This window comes from Amphiura filiformis, chromosome 8 (assembly GCF_039555335.1).
Source record: "Amphiura filiformis chromosome 8, Afil_fr2py, whole genome shotgun sequence".
NCBI lineage: Eukaryota > Metazoa > Echinodermata > Ophiuroidea > Amphilepidida > Amphiuridae > Amphiura > Amphiura filiformis.
In genome coordinates, this window is record NC_092635.1 from 58,164,156 (window position 1) to 58,180,567 (window position 16,412).

Sequence of the window (16,412 nt, forward strand, 5' to 3'; positions counted from 1 at the left end):
CAAAAAGTCATCCCCATGAAAAAATATTGGAAAAAACACTTTATTGGCCGAGTAGGCGCCTGCAAAGTCTAGATTTGCGTCCAAAAATACTCAAAAAGGCTCAAAAATGGATTTTAAGGTTAATAGACATTGTTAATCTGCATGAAGCCGTTTTGCTGAATATTCAGTAGGCCTACGCAAAAAGATCGTAAATGTTACCACTGGAACGGGGGGGGTATTTATACTTCAGACTTAGTAATAAATGATTTCCAAAACAAAATGGGAACACTGATAATCTAGAAAAGAAATTAAACTTGGTTCAAAGACGTGCTCAAATTGTCGTCTGTCACTAAGTTTGTGAGTTTTGTATAAACTTTCGCATATTGGAGGAAAAGTCGAAATATTCGATTTTCGGCATTTCGGCACTGATCTTTAAAACATCATTTCTCTTGAACGGAATGTCGCAGAGACATGAAATCTTCGGTGTTGAGCTTCAAACTTTTTCTAGTTTACTTAAAGAGTAATAAATGTGGATTTTGAAAACTTCTGACACCTTATAAGAGGGCGCAACACTAAATCACTCCGCATTTTATGTAACAACGAAATTCGGCTAATATAGTCCATAGTGAATATGAGATTGTAGCGACCATATCTACCGACATGTTCACTTTATATCACTCAATATTGGCTCATATGAATTCGACAAGTGTCTTTAATGATAACATGCAGAAAAAAAATGGACAATTGATCTCAAAAGCAATTCTCTGTGGCGGATTAAGAGAAAACCCGATTTTGAAATGTGAGTGGTGAGTTTAGTATATTTTTAGCTATTTTTTTTTGCACCGCAAAATAGCGAAAAAAGTCAATGGTCATCGATATATGCCGACAAAAGTTTTGGAATCTAGAGAAGCAGAGCTTTAATTTGATACCAAATTTATTTTGCCAAGTATTGCAGGGACGCCAGAAATGGCGCTTGAAGTAGGCCGAATTCACACGTTATCCTATGGGACGCTGAATTAGTGCTGCGCCCCCTTGTAACGGCCGTCGTTATGAACGCGTTCCTTTTACATTCTTCGCACAAAATAAGAGATGCGCTTCACAAAATGTGTTCTATTTCAATCATGATGATAAACAAAGATTACAAAAAGTCATCCCCATGAAAAATATTGGAAAAACACTTTATTGGCCGAGTAGGCGCCTGCAAAGTCTAGATTTGCGTCCAAAAATACTCAAAAAGGCTCAAAAATGGATTTTAAGGTTAATAGACATTGTTAATCTGCATGAAGCCGTTTTGCTGAATATTCAGTAGGCCTACGCAAAAGATCGTAAATGTTACCACTGGAACGGGGGGGGTATTTATACTTCAGACTTAGTAATAAATGATTTCCAAAACAAAATGGGAACACTGATAATCTAGAAAAGAAATTAAACTTGGTTCAAAGACGTGCTCAAATTGTCGTCTGTCACTAAGTTTGTGAGTTTTGTATAAACTTTCGCATATTGGAGGAAAAGTCGAAATATTCGATTTTCGGCATTTCGGCACTGATCTTTAAAACATCATTTCTCTTGAACGGAATGTCGCAAAGACATGAAATCTTCGGTGTTGAGCTTCAAACTTTTTCTAGTTTACTTAAAGAGTAATAAATGTGGATTTTGAAAACTTCTGACACCTTATAAGAGGGCGCAACACTAAATCACTCCGCATTTTATGTAACAACGAAATTCGGCTAATATAGTCCATAGTGAATATGAGATTGTAGCGACCATATCTACCGACATGTTCACTTTATATCACTCAATATTGGCTCATATGAATTCGACAAGTGTCTTTAATGATAACATGCAGAAAAAAACTGGACAATTGATCTCAAAAGCAATTCTCTGTGGCGGATTAAGAGAAAACCCGATTTTGAAATGTGAGTGGTGAGTTTAGTATATTTTTAGCTATTTTTTTTTGCACCGCAAAAAAGCGAAAAAAAAGTCAATGGTCATCGATATATGCCGACAAAAGTTTTGGAATCTAGAGAAACAGAGCTTTAATTTGATACCAAATTTATTTTGCCAAGTATTGCAGGGACGCCAGAAATGGCGCTTGAAGTAGGCCGAATTCACACGTTATCCTATGGGACGCTGAATTAGTGCTGCGCCCCTTGTAACGGCCGTCGTTATGAACGCGTTCCTTTTACATTCTTCGCACAAAATAAGAGATGCGCTTCACAAAATGTGTTCTATTTCAATCATGATGATAAACAAAGATTACAAAAAGTCATCCCCATGAAAAAATATTGGAAAAAACACTTTATTGGCCGAGTAGGCGCCTGCAAAGTCTAGATTTGCGTCCAAAATACTCAAAAAGGCTCAAAATGGATTTTAAGGTTAATAGACATTGTTAATCTGCATGAAGCCGTTTTGCTGAATATTCAGTAGGCCTACGCAAAAAGATCGTAAATGTTACCACTGGAACGGGGGGGGGTATTTATACTTCAGACTTAGTAATAAATGATTTCCAAAACAAAATGGGAACACTGATAATCTAGAAAAGAAATTAAACTTGGTTCAAAGACGTGCTCAAATTGTCGTCTGTCACTAAGTTTGTGAGTTTTGTATAAACTTTCGCATATTGGAGGAAAAGTCGAAATATTCGATTTTCGGCATTTCGGCACTGATCTTTAAAACATCATTTCTCTTGAACGGAATGTCGCAGAGACATGAAATCTTCGGTGTTGAGCTTCAAACTTTTTCTAGTTTACTTAAAGAGTAATAAATGTGGATTTTGAAAACTTCTGACACCTTATAACGGCCGTCGTTATGAACGCGTTCCTTTTACATTCTTCGCACAAAATAAGAGATGCGCTTCACAAAATGTGTTCTATTTCAATCATGATGATAAAAAAAAAAAAAAAAAAGTCATCCCCATGAAAAAATATTGGAAAAAACACTTTATTGGCCGAGTAGGCGCCTGCAAAGTCTAGATTTGCGTCCAAAAATACTCAAAAAGGCTCAAAAATGGATTTTAAGGTTAATAGACATTGTTAATCTGCATGAAGCCGTTTTGCTGAATATTCAGTAGGCCTACGCAAAAAGATCGTAAATGTTACCACTGGAACGGGGGGGGGGGGGGGGTTTATACTTCAGACTTAGTAATAAATGATTTCCAAAACAAAATGGGAACACTGATAATCTAGAAAAGAAATTAAACTTGGTTCAAAGACGTGCTCAAATTGTCGTCTGTCACTAAGTTTGTGAGTTTTGTATAAACTTTCGCATATTGGAGGAAAAGTCGAAATATTCGATTTTCGGCATTTCGGCACTGATCTTTAAAACATCATTTCTCTTGAACGGAATGTCGCAGAGACATGAAATCTTCGGTGTTGAGCTTCAAACTTTTCTAGTTTACTTAAAGAGTAATAAATGTGGATTTTGAAAACTTCTGACACCTTATAAGAGGGCGCAACACTAAATCACTCCGCATTTTATGTAACAACGAAATTCGGCTAATATAGTCCATAGTGAATATGAGATTGTAGCGACCATATCTACCGACATGTTCACTTTATATCACTCAATATTGGCTCATATGAATTCGACAAGTGTCTTTAATGATAACATGCAGAAAAAAACTGGACAATTGATCTCAAAAGCAATTCTCTGTGGCGGATTAAGAGAAAACCCGATTTTGAAATGTGAGTGGTGAGTTTAGTATATTTTAGCTATTTTTTTTGCACCGCAAAATAGCGAAAAAAGTCAATGGTCATCGATATATGCCGACAAAAGTTTTGGAATCTAGAGAAACAGAGCTTTAATTTGATACCAAATTTATTTTGCCAAGTATTGCAGGGACGCCAGAAATGGCGCTTGAAGTAGGCCGAATTCACACGTTATCCTATGGGACGCTGAATTAGTGCTGCGCCCCCTTAAATGCGTCCATACCATGCGCCGCATAGCGCGTGAAACCATGGTGCCGTGTACGCGCAGGTGCGTGACTCGCCACTTACCGCGCGTGTTGGACACCGCTTGCATTTTGACGCGTTTGCTGTCATGACCTGACCCATAAGGTTATTGACCTCAACGGCCTAGCAACCGAACGTTTTTTTGTTATTTCCATAGTGACTGAATAGTTTTGCAAAATGAACGTCAGATGGTTTAATGGCAATATGTACCCGATCAATGTACGAATAAATCAAAGCTGAAAGTGAAAGCATCTCGGAGACTGCTTCTGGACAAGATTTAGCGACTTCCTTTTATTTATATAGATATAATAGGGGTGCAAGAATTTACCCTTGGGTACGCGATAACTTATACAGTCATGGACAAAAGTTTGGAATATTCTTATTTTTGTATCAAATGCAGTTTTCAATCATATTAGGAACAGATTTATTGTTCTATAGTAGTGCTCAGTTGAATTTAATTGAAAGATACAAATGTCCTTTGATGTTTAAATAACACAGTTTGTCAATTCAACAAATAATTACCTGAGGGAGCGCATTACAATGGAAGGGTCACACAATTGCAACACTTTTAATATGGCGGTCTCTTTGTATCACAAAATGAGATTAACGACACTAGCAAACTTTATTGTTTAAATTAAACAAAAGCTTAAACTCTCAATGTGACATGTTCAGATAAGTCTCTTGCTTGAAAAAACACAACTCAATATTTGGTGTGTTCACCCCTTGGCAGCTCAAGGTCACTTACGCGACGTGGCATTCCCTCGACCAGATTTGCCAAGTTTCCTTGTGGAATATCTCGCCAGCAAGCAACGCGTGTCTAAGTTCCTGCAGGGTAATTGGTTGGTTGTCCATGTTACCTAACCTGCGGGATACTTCTGCCCAAAGGTTCTCTATAGGGTTCAAATCCGGGCCCCAAACCGGCCATTCCAGGTGTTCTACACTCTCATTTTCAAGGAATTCCCTCACACATCGGGCTCTTCTTGCAAACGGAAGCATAACTGTACCAAGAACCTGCAGGTATTGGTCCTGGTTCAAGTGTCCTTCTAGCATGTAGAGGTGTGATTTTGACCAACTATGAAATGCTCCCCATACTTTGAGTTCACCATCACCTCCCTGGACTCTAGGCAGGATACAATCTTCAAGCAGGGCTTGACCAACCTGTCTTCGGACCTTGAATCGGCGACCTTGTCTGTAGAGAAGGAACCGGGCTTCGTCACTGAAGATTGCATTACGCCAGTGACCTACTGTCTACTTCCTGTGTCTCTGTGACCAACACAATCGCACATGCCGATGTCTTTGCAGAAGTATCGGCTTTCTTATTGGTCGCTTTGCACGCAAACCTACACTAACCAATCTATTGTTCACAAGTTTCCTGGTAACAAGCGCGTTTATGGACCTCAGCCATTCTGTTCGTAGCTGAGATGCAGGCTTTGTGCGGCCATTGCGGCAAAGTCTCGGGAGAGATCGGTTTTCCCTGGCGGTTGTCTTTCGGGGCCGACCTGACCTTGGTCTAGGCGTAGCAGTTACGGTCTTCTCGACGTCTCTTCAAAATTTTAGAAACAGCACCTTGTGGAATTCCTAAAGCGGCAGCAATATCCTTCTGTTTGTAGCCGCGACTACGTAAGACAATGTCGCGGTCGTATAAATCTGCGCTCAACTCGCTCAACTCAACTCATGATCAGATATATCGTATACAACAGATAGATGCAACAAAGTAAAGCTGGTTTCTTCACACGGTAATGGAAAAGCCAATGTAACCTTTTGAATCATATCGCTCAAATAACTGCAAAAAGGATCCCCGCGATGGTTCATTGGTCAGTCATAAGAAGCCATTGTCCTACATTATGCAATGTGTGATATGGAATGGTACGCAAGATCTTGCCAGACCGTAATCCATTCTGCATGGCTGACGGGTCATTGATGGTAAGAAATGTGCACTTAAAACAGGGCTATGTAAAAAAAACATTTTGTCAATGACTGTATTCAATCTTGAAAATTAACTTTAACATTTAATAACATATAGAAAGCAAAATTAAACTTCTTGAATTTTTTCAAATATTGGCGTAATATCACCGTAAGGACAACTTGTTGTTTCTAAGAATATTTTACTCGATTGGTCACATGATTAAGAATATTGTAAATAATAAACAACGGCTCGTTAGACAACAATCCTCATTTTTCTGCCATAACTAAATAACTACATAAATTAACAAGTTTACTTTACAAGTGACTAACTTTGGAATTATAGAGTGCTCAAACCCATTACAGGTGAGCTAAGAAACAAATTCAAAGTATAGACCTCTGGCAAGGCAACCGTTACTACATGTATTTAGTTTCACAGCATACCCTCACTTACGATCATTGGGTATACCGATCATCAGACGGATGATCCGTCTGATGATCGGTATACCCAATGTTTATCCGTCTGATGATCGGTATACCCAATGGTCGTAAGTGAGGGTATGCTGTGAAACTAAATAGAAATGGTTGCCTTGCCAGAGGTCTATACTTTGAATTTGTTAGCTACATAAATTATATAGATTTTGAAAATGCATATGACTCAGGTCGATGAAAGTACACACCTGGTTCACGAATATGTCAAATTAACGGTATTATGTTTTAATGATAAAATGTTATAAAATGCTAATGAGAAAAGAAATTGTTTGGAGTTATTTAGAAGGGTAGGTTTCATTTAAAATATAAATCTATTTAATTAACTTGTCATTATTTTTACTTAGCTACAGCTCGATAAAAGTACACAGCTGATTTAGTGATATCAAGTTAAGGGTATGTTTTTCATTTAAAACGTCAATCCATTTACGGTTATTTACCTAGCTGCTGCTCGAAGAAAGTACCAGCTGGTTTACTGATATCAAGTTAAACGCGGTATAAATAATGTAATCAGAATACAAAAACGCATACAAACTCCGTATACAAACAAAAATATTAAACACATTCTTTATGAACTAAATGTCTATTATGAGCGTAACTTTCAATACTAAGATGTTCAGTTCATAAACATGAAAATAATGCCCAAAAGATTTGATGTGTTTATCATTTGTTTCGGAGCCTGATGAAAGTGTTTATTAATTTAATATTTACCTCTTGCGCTTCTAAATGTAAATTTCGCGCCTTAAACATAGACTCTCATAATGCAGTGCTTCGTTCGCAAATAAATAAATAAGGGGTTTCCTTGAGTATTCACAAAAACCGCGCATTTATGCCATTTTCAAACCAATTTGGCCATGATTAACGTAAATTTTGGCATAAATGAGACAAAAAGAAGAGATCCAGTTCAACTGCACTGCATTTGTCGTCACTGTCCTACTAAATATTCAATGTTATGCTATTTTTGCCCAGAATCTAAATGTTTTTAAAAATGATTTGGTAGATTTCCGCCCGGTCGACAGCGCAGACTAGTCCAGTAAAGCCGTCTGGAGGCTATTCTGCTCTCCCACGCCAAGTGTGCATCTGCTCGTCTTGAGGCTTTCTCCAACGAGTGACCGAAAATTGGGGAGAAAAGGCGTTTCCAGAGGCGTTACTGGATTTTTGGCATGATTGTTTGCTACAATACCACAAACTATACATTTTGGCATAGGATTTTCCGACTCCATCCATCATACTTTGTGACGAAACTTCCTAAATCTCATTATCGTTTGTCGGGTTGACACTTGAATAGTAAAGAAACATTTTAAGCATGGATTTTTAATTCTCCCTGCACGGATTTTTATTCTCACTGCACGAACGTGCCCGGACACGCGCGTTAAAATAGCCCCTGAGTATTTATTATAGAATGGGAAAGTGTTATAATGTGCAAAGGTCATATAGCTAGGTAATTAATGATCATAAATAAATTCATGTCTATTACTTGCTGTTCGTATAATGCAGTACATCAGTTCCTTCATTAGACTACAAAACAACTTCTTTCTTTTTCTAACAAATCCACCAAGTTTTAGCAACATACACCTTTTTCCGACAATTTCGCTTCGTTCGAAAACCTAAGTGTTGTTTCTTCTGACGATTATCTTGAACATGTTGGTGATAAGATTCTCTAATGTTATCAAGTGAATCCATTATGAAGCCTCCAATATTGACGCTCCAAACCAAGAGAACATGCGGATATGGTATAAGCATGTTTTCAATCAAGAGTCCACAGGTTAATTCAGTATGCCAAAGTACCAGTTTGAGAGTGTAACAGATTACTGAACGTAGTGTTTGACAGTTTTACAAACAAGTATAACATAAATGTGCCTCGTTTCTAAAATTAAGAAGTCGCTCGTTGTGTAGAATCAGAATGTGGATCTGATGAGACAGATGATCCAAGATGATGATTATGTTACACGAAACAGTTGCACTGCCCACTTTGAAGCATGAACTCTATCCATTTACTAAAACCATATATTCAGTCATGAAATATCCACTCTTTTGGCTCTTGTTGGTCCTCTCTTAATTGCAGCTTTCTCAAATCTGCTTTTGGTGGTGATAGAACAATATTGTAAAGAGTCTAAACTTGAGACAACGCGTTAAAGCTGCTGGTTCAGTACTGAGCACCAGCAGTGTAGGCATACATGTATATCAGGCACAGGAAAGCCGAGGAACAGGAAAGAGATCGAGTAACGCTTTACCAAAGTTGGTTCACCCCATTCGCATTGTGGCAAGGCCAATTTGAAGTTCAAATATCAAACTCGGTATAAGTCAATCATGAGAGGTCTCGGGTTTAAAGTCATGATAAAACATTCTACATTCCTTGCGTCATGTGAGAGCCTTTGTTGCCAATTTTCATATCCTTTATAATCATATCTAACTGACACAGAAAATCCTAAATTTTCTCTCTTCAGGTAGGCCCTTTATACGATAAGCTGCGTATATCTCCTTGTTGCAAAGCAAATGGTATAGTATAAAATGGCTTGCTTTACATGGGTTGAGTAAGTTGGGTAAGGGCGAAAGGCGAACTTGACCTGGTACTTGGCCTGATTTTATATCACGATGATACTGGCTCTGGCTGAGTTGACAAGAGTACCACAATGCGAGAGTTAAATCAAATATTAACCATTTGCATATAAATACTGGCATTTATTTAATATTGCTGTATAATCGACCATATATCTACGATACATGTATTATGTAGACCTATGTATGGTTGAAGTACATATACATGCATCTGTTCAGTGTTCAGTCATTCTTTAGTGTGTTGGAAGCGAAAACAACTTAATCTTGCATTTTCTAACAAATCCACCCAGTTTAGCAGAATGCAACTTTTTTCGCCAGTTTCGCTTCGTCGGCCGAAAACCTAACTGTTTGTTTTTCTGATGATTTTCTCGAACATGTTGCCGATAAGATTCCCTTACTTCATTAAATGAATCCACTAAGAAGCCTCCAAGATTGACGATCAAAATCGAGAGAACATACGGATCTGGAAATAGCATGTTTGCAGCCACAAGTCCATGGGTTTGGTGCTTTCCGCTTTGAAATCCCCACTGTGCCATATCGGTGTATCTTAAGGACCACAAAAAGCTACAAAAGAGTAAAGAAAACACTGAATGCAAATAGTTTGTAAGTGTTAGCAACCGCCGGGGCAATAGAAAGGTATCAACTTCAGCTTATAGAAATGTTACAACTGTCTCTTGCATGCCTCGTTCTCAAAGATGTCTCTCGGCTTCTCGGGAGATGAGTATTAATGCATGAGTCCGAATCCCCTTCGATATGATGAGATGGATGGATGATAGCTAGCTATAGCTGATGATCTAAGATATGACGAGAGTCTGTTTCATACACGAACACCTGGGTATAAAGCGCAGTATTAAGCATGAGCAGGTCCATATAGATCCAGTTCTACTAGTTCTGGAACAATCTACCATCTAGTGATAGATTGTAGACAAGCCAGTACTAAAACACTCAAATCTTCTTTGGATGTGTCGACTCGCTATATTGCAAAGAGTCAAAACTTTAGACAAAATGAACTTGGTGTGTGTGAGCTATTGGCTACCGACCTTAAACATATAGCCTATGTTTAAAGCTACTGTTCCAGTACGTTGGCCCCTGCAGAACGGTGTAAAAAAACCGCTCCATACAAGCCAGACCGGTACATGTTCCAGTCTATTGCCAAACGAGGAACAGGAAAGAGTAGACGATTTCTAAAAGTGGTTCAGGCAAAGTTCCCTGATTTCCGTTCACACTGTGACAAGGCCAATTTGAAGTTCAAACATTACACTCGGTATAGGTCAAATGCGTGAACGGTCTCGATTACAGGTTGTTGAGTTTATAAACATTCTGTAGTACCTTGCATTCCTTGTGTCATGTGAGAGCCTTTGTTGCCAATTTTCGTGGCATTTACGTTAATCGCATCTGACAGATAACCTGTTATATTGTGGATGTATACATTCTGCATTCTACAAATCAGTGAGTTTGTGTGCATGTGGTGAGTGGGCCACAATCTCTTGCGCGTGCGTCTGATTAGATTTATTATTTTTGATATGCATATTGCAGATTCGTATATTGCCTTTATACACGGCTTTCGGCTGAACCACTAGACTTCTCCGTAGTCCACTTGCCCATTTTGCATACTCTGGCTATTACATTTAAAGCATAAAACTCTGATTTATATTAGACTATGGGGCATGCATCGATCTCTACGGCCCTTGGTTTTCCACTTTTGTAGTCCACTCTTGGGCACTATACATGAAAACAAAACAAATCAACAGTAAAGATATGTCTGAATTGATTCCCACGTTTTACTTGGGACATTTAGGAGTTATTTAGGGTTAAAAATGCGTTTTTCGTGATTTTTTTCCATTTTTGCCCAAAAATATCAAATATGAAAATAGCTGTAACTTTCAAAATAAATTGAGTATAGAAATTTCATTTCTATTGTAGATGTTACATGTCACATGGATTTCCAACACTGATGAATAAAAATGTCACAGCACAACTCTAAAATATTTTTTTTTTTTTTTTTTTTTAAATGGCAAAAATCATATTTTTGTGCTATTTTGGCAATTTTTGAGCTAAAAATGTAATTTTTGCATGGGGAAAAAAATAAATATATATTTTATTGATTTAAAAAATATGTCATTATGTCAACCTAGTTATTCTGAACAAAAAGTTATGATGGTGAATGTCTGTGACCTATAGTTTTTTGATCTATGGCCCTTTCAAATTTACATATGGACTAAAATAGCACATTTTTGTTCAATATTTCCAATATTACGCCAAAAATGGTCCTTTATGGCCATTTTAACCAACTTGTTAGTTTTTGGAAAGTGGGAACTTCACTTAATAATATGGACATGTAATTGTACTTTAATGTTAAGCTATTTCAAGATCCACTAGTATGCCCACTACCGGGTAGCAGCAATTTTATCTACTTTCAATGCAGTAAAATGATGACTAAAATGATTTTGCTGCATTGAAACTAGTAAAATTGACCAATATAATTGCTGCTGCCATGGAAACCGAGCTACCAGTGGATCTACAAATAGCTTAAAATGAAAGTACTATAATGTATCCATAATATATGTGAAGTTCCCACTTTCCAAACACTGAAAATTTTGTTAAAATTACAAAAAAGTACCATTTTCAGCCTAATTGGAAAAATTGACAAAAACATGCTATTTTAGTCCATATGTGAATTTGAAAGGGCCATAGATCAAAAACTATAGCTCACAGCCATTCACCATCATTAACTTTTTTGTTCAGAATAACTAGGTTGATATAATGACATATTTTTTAAATCAATAAAATATATATTTATTTTTTTCATGCAAAAATTACATTTTTAGGTCAAAAATTGCCAAAATAGCACAAAAATATGATTTTTGCCATATTTTTATATTTTAGAGTTGTGCTGTGACATTTTTATTCACTAGTATTAGACATCCATGTGACATGTAACATCTACAATAGAAATGAAATTTCTACTCAATTTATTTTTAAAGTTACAACTATTTTAATATTTGACATTTTTGGGCAAAAATGGAAAAAAAAATCACGAAAAACACATTTAAACCCCAAATAACTCCTAAATGTCCCAAGTAAAACGTGGGAACTTTTTGGATATTAATTCAGGCATATCTTTATCTTGATTTGTTATGTTTTCATGTAGTGCCCAAGAGGGGACTACCGAAGTGAAAGATAAATGCTCATGCCTCATAGTCTATATTGATTTGTGTGCAACTGATAGATTTTCACATCTGTATCTGATCTTTTCAGTCACCGCACTCCCTCTGTTTGTTAGCTTCCCAAGTGGACTACTGACTTTGCCTTGCGGTTACGATTTTTAACACGGGACTCTATGGAGAGTTAGGCCAATTTCTGGCCTAACTAAAATTGGCCATGATGTAATGCATCTTTAAATGGATCTGCCTTGTGATTGGTCGCCCATATCTCGCTATGGTTTAAATCTTCCGGGCCCGCGCCATTACCATTAACTACACCGTACACAACTATCTGTGGTATTTGCGGCGCTTTTGTGTTGACGCGAAAGTTAAAGGCTGAATGTACGATTTCCTTCAAATTTTAAATTTGTCATTATATACTCAAAATGCTGAAATAATACTAGTAATAATTATCGGGAATGGTTTCTGTCCATTTTGAGCTGAAATAACGAGGTAAACACTGCTTGTTATTTTGGCCGTTTAACACGCAATTCTATAGGAAGACATAAAGTCATAATTCTTTGAATTATGACTTTATGTCGAACTTTGCTCTGTTTACCCTACAAACACAACAAATTTGGCTGATTCCATTTAGGTGCAAGTTCTGACATGTGTAAACATTACAAATATGCCAAAAAATCAGGTTTGGGATAAAATTAACCAAATTAATATTATAAGATCGTACATTATGACTTTAATCTGTCATCAAACATCTAGCGCGTCTTGTATACTATACCATGCTTAGTACTTGTGGTTAATGGACTGATAAACAAGTATGCATGACAGTGTGTTTTTAGAGAGCAAAGTCCGGGTTAAAGTTCTGCTTAAAATTCAAAGTCCATAGTCGGATTTTCGGGGTTCGCTATCAATAAACTGGTAGATTCCAAAATCAGAATTTTCCTGTATTAAAGTGAGCCATTATAATTATGCAAGATAGTGTTGCATTCAATTACTTTTATTGTCACTAATAATCTGATATTTTTAACTCTTTATGACCATTTAACTATTGAATACTTTAATTTTAATAAACATCAGTAATTTTGAGTTCAACGAAATGGGTTCATCATGACTAATAATAACATATTTTTAATACAATTCGACTATGGCATAGTCTACTGAACCACTAGCAGACTATAACACATCTATGACAATGACGCGGTACCAAAATCTAAATTTTGATGATTTTTACTATCGTGCGAATGAAGCTGAATGAGCAAATCACTGAATGGGCCTTAATAACTTGATGTTATTGTTCTGGTACACAATTGAAAATAACTTAAAAACCCATTCAGTGATTCCAGCGCAAGTGCAAAAAAAAAAAAAATTGTTAATAAATTGCTTAAAAGTGAAGGAAGTCATTCCAATTGTCATTTGGTATTTTTGAAATGAACAAATCGGCAAAAAGCAAAGAAAACAGTAGTATTGGTGAAGTTGAAGCCCCATTTATAATACATTTTAAATAGATACTGTCAGTATATAAATTTATATACATCAGATTCATGTAAAATGTCTTATTTTGTCTAATAAATAAACGGCTTTCGGCTGAACCACTAGCAGGCTATGTTAGTATGTTAGCACACTATGACAATGACAAAGATACCAAAATCTGAATTGATCGTCTGGATGAGCAAATCACTGAATGGTGCTTTAAGGGATCGGATAGTAACGTTGCACAGTATTTTTGTGGGACATAAGTGAATATCAGACATATTGAATTGCATTCTGAATACGAGGATTTCTGATTAATTTGAAATTGGCGATACAAAACACATAATTATACTTTGTGGCAAATTATTAAAAATTGATATTTCTTTTATATTTCATATTATTACAGTCCTCGAAGTAAAATATATAAATCTACTGATCGCTGATATGTACATGTACTTCAAGTGTATGCAGCTGAGAGGGAAAGCCGATGACTATTGGAAAATTAAGACTTTTCGTATTAAAGATTTACATTTATTCCCCAAAAGACCTAAAAACTTTTCCTCCCAGCTACATACACTTTAAAAGTAGATATCATTAGATTTATAAATTTTACTTCGAGGACTGTTAAGTTAGATGTCAAAAATACCTAAGGTCTCCGATTAATTTAAGGTAAATTCATAATTTTTGGGTTAAATTCACAATTTTAGTGTTAAATTCATAATTTTAGGGTAAAATTCATAATTATAGGGTAAAATTTGAAATTGTAGAACAACAATCATAATTTTAGGGTAAATTTCATATCATAATCAATTATTTTAAAGTAAAATTTATAATTTTAACCCTAGAACTACTGAGGCATATTTTGTAACACGGACTGTGAAGGGGGTTGCATTATACCGTTATTTGGTATCAATATCTATATGGGTCTCCTCTATCCAGTGATACCAAAATAAGTACAACTTTGCATTCAAGAAATTCAGGGGGGAAATTCTGGCTATGGACAAAAGTATAGGCAAAATTGATTTTCAGCTAAAAATTCTATAAAAATGCGATTTTCACAGAATTTTTTCCTAAATAAAAAATTAAATGACTATTTCAACCTAAACTAACAAGAAATTGTCAGAAGCTCTTGGACTAATTTTACAAACGCGAAATGAAAATCATTGATTTTACTGTAAAACCAAATGGCGAGCCTCTCATTTGGTCATCTTTGATGGCCGGTCCAACGCCGGGTATTTGGGTGCTGAGTTCACCACTAAAAATGAGCGCAAAGGATGGATCTACGATTAGCTTAGATCGTTGGGCGTGACGCATGCTTTTACAATTTAACATTAAGGTTACACGAAGAAACGTATAAAAACGTATAAAAGACGTATAAAGTTGTTCTCTAAAACCGCGTTTTCTCAGCAATCAAATATCGCAGTGAGTCAAATGTTGGTGCATGGATGTATCTTTACATTATTTTTGTGTGTTTATAAAAAAAAATTTAGAATCCGTTTGAAAATCCTTCGTTTAAATCATTTTTACGCACCATGTTCACAAGATCAAAAACACGTTCCATGCAGTTTTTTCAAATGTTCGCTCCGTATAAAACCACGCCGAGTGATTGTTTTCTCCTTTTTGTATTGTACTACAAATCGATTAAAGAAATAATGTTGCCATGGGGAAGAACCAAATACAGTACCGATTAAATTTAAAAAGCCCGTTTTTGGGGAACATTTTCGAGAATCTTGTCTGAGAAAAAACTGTTTTGTGAAATTATCGATATCTTGATAACGGGGCGTTAATTTAGACATCTGAATACCTACATTATTTCTCAACATTCTGCCAATTGCTATCCCATTTGATTTTCACTCCAAATTGAAGCTAGTATTGCAAAAACGAGGTTTTTCCTCCATCAGTTCGTTCAAAATTTCAGCGCCGACATGCGTGTTTATTCTAAGAGCCATTGTGCGGACGCGATTGTAATCATTAAGTAATTGCATCAATAGTTACATATCCGCTTCGAGAACAAGAAATTTCGTAAGCTGATGTATGGTCGAGTGGATAGGGCGTTGGACTGGGAATCTGTTATGAACAATTTTTGTGGGTTCGAGTCCCCGTGTGGCTGAATTTTCTTTCCTTTTTTTCTTTTTCTCATTTTTACTTTCTTTCTTTCCTCTTTTCTTTCACTTTTTCTTTTTTCATTTTTTTTATTTCTTTCTCTCTTTCTTCCTTTCTTTGTCGTTCTTTTTCTTTCTCTCTCTCTCTTTCTTTCTCTTTTTCACTATTTCTTTATTCTTTCTTGCTCCTTTCTTTTTAGTTTTATTTGATTGATTCGCTGACTGCAGTGAATCGTGATTGATTGTTTTTCACTTTATATAATACAGAAATTTGTAGGCCTGCTAAGTCTGTCTTTTTGAATATTCTTCCCAAATTCGATTTGCAAATAATTGCTTTTTGATACTGTTGTTGATGTTATATTTAAAATTTATAAAATCCTTATGAAAATTGCCGAAAACGGCTTGTGCCCCTCCCTCGGCATCCGACCCGGCATGCCGCCCCTCATGACACCCCCCGCCCGCCCCCGTCTCACGAGCTCCGGGCACGAGCTAAGCCAAGTTTCATGTCTTGACCGTGGATCAATATTCTATTGTAAAGTAGGCCTACGTCCCAGTACGCTTGTTCATTTTCTGCATGGCTGTTTCTGTTATGAACTTACGCCCCTCTGAAATCAAGCGCATGAAAAACTCTCGGCTAACCTTAACATGATTAATACTATATTAAACATTGGTAAAAGACAGAAAATGAAAAAAGACAGGAAAGTTTGGAGTTATAAATTGGAGAGTTGACAGAAACTTTTAGGATAGGAGTTTATGTTTGGTTTGTTGTTGAAGGGTGCATGTCCCAATATTGATGGCCT